At 38.9% G+C, this 5014-nt stretch overlaps 1 long non-coding RNA gene across 1 annotated transcript; it reads left to right on the forward strand.

Annotated features, from left to right (window-relative positions):
* The first annotated feature begins 1186 nt into the window (after positions 1–1186).
* Positions 1187–1953, forward strand: LOC126177133 (uncharacterized). The gene is made up of 3 exons (XR_007535754.1): positions 1187–1355; positions 1464–1713; positions 1824–1953. It is a non-coding gene; the product is annotated as an uncharacterized LOC126177133 (long non-coding RNA).
* Positions 1954–5014: the final 3061 nt, after the last annotated feature.

Raw genomic sequence — 5014 nt, forward strand, 5'->3', positions numbered from 1 at the left:
AAAATTAGTAAAGGAGCAGTTTTAATTAACAGGTTGGGTCTCATAACAGGTCTTCAGCCAGAGCCAACGACCCGATCCAGTAGGGACAGTGAACAAGTAAAAGCATTCTTGCAATAAAAAAAAAAAAAAAAACAACCTACATTTGGCGGACCCGGCTAGGATCCCTCATCGTCATTTATTGAAATAAACCCCTTCCAACCAATTTCAGAAAAAAACATTCAGCGTTTAATTTGCTTTTCGTTCTCAGGATATTGTTTACAGTTATTACTGTTTCACGCGTTAAGCAAATAGAGGAAGTAATGCAAAGCATTCAGTATCCACGCAGTGCTGACGACTAAAGTACACAAAAGTTTTGCAACAAAGCACGCAGCTCTCTGTCTAAAGAAGTAAATGTGAATAAAAACCTGACAAAACTTTTAATCGGAAGCTTAAAACTATTTCTCAAGAGTTCTTCGCAATTTACACTCAGATCATTACTGTATCTTCATCTGGATAAGGCACCTCAACACATCGGCAAAGACAACGAAGGCTAAACAGCTGCAGAAAGGATAACACACATGGAGAGCTTCTGCAGTTCACTCCAGATCGGATTAAGGTATTTAATTTGTTGTTAAATTGTTGAAGTAAGGCGATTAATACTGAAGCTACAGTATCATCAAACGTAGAAATGACAAGTAATGGAATTATAGTGTTGCCTTTCTACTTAATATCAGCATGAAAAAAATGTTATACACTATTACCGATTGCAACGAAAAAATTGCGTTTAGAAACTAAAAAGCTCTTATGATTGTTGCGTTTTCTGTACTATTAAAAATTTGTAATACTTAATAACGACTGAAGGATGCCAAGTTATAACTTATCTCATAGAAAATGTTGAATAATAGAAGGTATATGAAGGGGCGAGAAAGATGTAATAGTCCAAAGCCACACTTTTCTCAAAATATGTTTTTTGTGTTAGTTCAACTTCTACTCAACAGAGGAAGCTACTGCGTAAATACTTTAACTTTCCCTCACTAGATGGCAGAGCAGTTCACACTTGTTCTCATACTGTGAGGAAGCAGTCTTTTTCGCGTCCGAAACAACCAAGGAGGTATATAAACATCATAGAGTGGCTAACTGTGAGGTAACACCGCTCCCGGCGGCAGCAAAAAGCAACACTGGCCGCCATTTTTTGGAACGTCTACATGTCAGTATATTTACATTTGGTGTATAGTAATGGTGTTAGAAAATCACTGTTTTCCGGTTGTAATTTGTTTTAAAAGTCTTATTGACCGATCGCGAATCATGCCCAGTGTATGTGCAGCGTACAATTGCGCTAATAGAAGTGATAAAACAACTGGAATATCATATTTCAGGTGAGTATCTAAATGTGTGTTGTACTTAGCGTCTTGTGCATCATTTTCGTGTTTAGGCTGTATACAAAATGTAAATAAGCTACTGTATACACGTCTCTTTATTTTTAGATTTCCTCTGAAAAAGAAAGAGTTGTCAAGTCGGTGGGTAGCCAATATGAGGCGAGATAAGTGGCAGCCACCTCAATATAGCTACATATGCTTGTTTCACTTTGAAGATACATGTATAAGGCGACTTCTGGCAAACGCAGTACCGACAATATTTTCGTTTCCTGACCACCTGCAGAAAACAACTGTAGTATAGAGACAACCAAGGAAGTGGCCTGTCAATGAAGAATCAGTTTCTTATCAAATGAACCAGGTAAAATAGTTTTCCTGTTATTTGTTATATGGATTGTGTGTGAATTTTACTATTAATCAATGTATGTTTAAAGAAAAATAAAGCTTAATGATAATACTACATTTTTGTAGGTGAAAGAGGGAATCAGAATAATCATACAGATCATTCTTACTCTTTGCCTAGCCCCAAAATACTGAAACAGAATTATGAAGCACTACAGAAAAGGACTGAGAAGCTGAGGAAGCAAGCTAAACCTGCAAGGCAAAGTGTTTCAAGAAATAAGAAACTGTGATATATAAAACAGTGGTTGCAGGTCTAAATAAGATACTTCAAGACTGTGCTTCTGTAGTGATATGACGTAACAAAAATAGTGATATTCTGAAGCAAATTTTTGCAATGCAAAACAAATGTTCAATTCCTGAATATCCTAAAGAAATAAGACAGTTTGCCCTTTACACTCAATTTTTACTCCTCCAAAGCTTGTAATTCTTTGAGGAAGTTTATTAAATTACCCCAGCCTCGAACACTCTGCAGGTGGGCAACTACAGTAAATGGCAGTCCTGGATTCACAGAAGAAAGCTTTAAAAAATTAGCAGATGAGGTTCAAATTAGGGTGCCCCAGCCAGTAGTTGATCACCACCGAGTAGTTGGTCAGTTTCATTCTAATCTTTAAATTATAAGAGTTGGCAGCACTGACAGTTTTAAAAATGTAAGAGTAGATAAAGAACATATGTTGGAAAACCTGTTTCTTCTATTGTTACAACAATTGGAGGGAACTGATAGCTTTGAGAAAATCTTTCCTTTTGTGCTGTGCTGAGAGGTGGAGTGTCAGAGGGTCTAGACTAATTGTAAGGTAGGTTACAGTGATACAGATATTTTTTGACACAAGTACTAAATACTGAAATATGATGAACTGTGTTAACAGATAACTCATTATGAATTTATGATTGATTGTATCATTTACCATAAAGAAAGTGTAAATTATTGCTTCAGTCCTTCATCAGGGGGGGGGGAGGGGGGGGGAAGAGAGAGATCAACTACTGGAGTGCATAAAAGCATGTTTTCCAGTAGTTGGTCATAATGATCAATTACTGGTACTTTTTAGACTGTTCTCACAAAGAGTTGCTTTTAACCATGGACCAAGTAGGCATTCAGATAGGTCGAAAAAATAATGTTTTCAGTATTCTGAGGAAGACTTATAATGTGCAGTAGAAGCAGTTCAAGTGGGTGGCAGTAGTACGAGGAATGCTGCAAAAAATTTGGTATTCCATTTAGTATGCTAAATAATAAAATTAAAGGAAAAGTACCTATGCAGCGTAAGATGGGGCCAAGTTCAGTTTTGACAGAGGCTGAAGAGAATTTACTGGTTAGCTGGATCCATGCCAACGCTAAAAAAGGCTTTCCAATAAAGCGAGGGACGCTGTATGAAACTGAGAGTGATGATGTTTTGGCAGATGGAAGACCTACACCATTCAAAGATGGAAGGCCTGGTGAAAAATGGTTTAAGTCATTCACGAAACGTCACCCTGATGTATCAGAACGGCATGCTGAGAGCATAAATACTGCCAGGGCAGCTGTTACTATAGTTCAATTCATTTATCTTGGCGGCTCGCGCATGCCCGCCCAGACGCGGGAGATTGCAGCGTTGCCAGTTGCACGCGTCAAGAGAAGCAGCGCCGTAGCAGTGTAGTTCGCAAACTTACGTCACAGAGTGCTTACGTTTAGGGGGAGGGGGGGGGGGGGGGGGAGCGCGCAGTTTATGAAGTAAAGCCACCACGGCCGCATTAAACCTTTCGCTGCTACAGAGACGTGCTCCCGGAGGAGGTTCGAGTCCTCCCTCGGGCATGGGTGTGTGTGTTTGTCCTTAGCATAATTTAGCTTAAGTAGTGTGTAAGCTTACGGACTGATGGCCTTAGCAGTTAAGTCCCATAAGATTTCACACACACATTCAGAGACGTGCTCCCCGCATTCCGCGCCGTGCGCGATTTTGTAACCACTGCACTTCTCGCCTGTGCAGACACATAGTGTTCCGACTGCTTTGACACACTTATCATTCGATTTCACAAAAACTATTTGGTCCAAAAATTTGATTTTGACACATTTTCTTGACATAACTTCCCCCCATAAATGACAATTTTGTTTCGATTTTCAACGCAGTTATATTGCAGCATTAAATGTAGTAAACCATTGCACGAAATTTTGAAGAGTTTGCAGAGGTTAAGTTCATAGCGTATACTTTCCGTATGTTCGATTGTAGTTGCCACAATGTTGAGAATGAAATGTGGACAAGATACCTAAATTTCATATAAAATTTACTGTATAACAATATCTCATTTAATTTAAGTACCAGATTGGTGTCGTATGTAATATTGAGAAATATTCCGTCTTTCGCGAATGTAATAAAAGTTTTATTTACACCGGGCGCGTTTGACTTTATTTTAAAGCACTTCAATCAATCAAAAGGAAGTACACAAAATACGTTAAACAAAACTGTGGACTTACAAAAACATTAGGACTTGAATATACTGTGCTCTGAGCTATGTCAAATATAATTTTTGTGTGTGGCACACACAAAGAGCATTTATTTGCTAAAACACTGATCGGCTGACACAAACGTTGAATATTGTGTTACCTCAGCACAAAACTACGAAAGGTGACTTGGCAATGGAGGAGACAAAATGCTGTCCACTGAAGATGCTTCAAAAGAGAAAAACGCGTCTGGTCTAAATAAGACGCTTATTACAGTTGCAGAAGAGGAATATATTTCAATACCATTGGTAAAATTGCAACTGTGGAACAAAAACAAGAAAGAGAACATGAGTATTATTGTGTATGTGCCTTACCTTTCATTGTTGTCAATCGCTGCGATTGTCTTCTGCATCGCTGTAGTCAGTGTCGCAGTCCGAATCATCAGGTCTTAGAGTGATGACGATGGGTTCAAGCAGATTGTCAATTACAATTTCCCTGTCCATGTCCTCCTCCTGTAGCCTTTGTGCATGCCGAAAACATTCAGCCCATGCTGAAGGAGTAATTCTGTCAAGTGCTTCGTGCAGAAGCCTTTCTGTATCGGCAATTTTAAATGTCACGTTTCGTTCTGCGACATACCCTTTCACTTGTGCCCAAATTAACTCTATCGGATTGTATTGGCAATGGTACGGTGGCAAACGCAAAAATGTGTGTCCATGTTCCTGTGCAAGACAATCGATTTCATAAACTTTTGTGCGAGGCTTATGAAGCACTACAAGATTCAACATTTCAGCACGAGTTTGGTTGGCAGTATGTGGTATATTTTTACTTGCAAGCCATAACATGATATCGGCTT

Source organism: Schistocerca cancellata, chromosome 3 (genome assembly GCF_023864275.1).
Source record: "Schistocerca cancellata isolate TAMUIC-IGC-003103 chromosome 3, iqSchCanc2.1, whole genome shotgun sequence".
Classification (NCBI taxonomy): domain Eukaryota; kingdom Metazoa; phylum Arthropoda; class Insecta; order Orthoptera; family Acrididae; genus Schistocerca; species Schistocerca cancellata.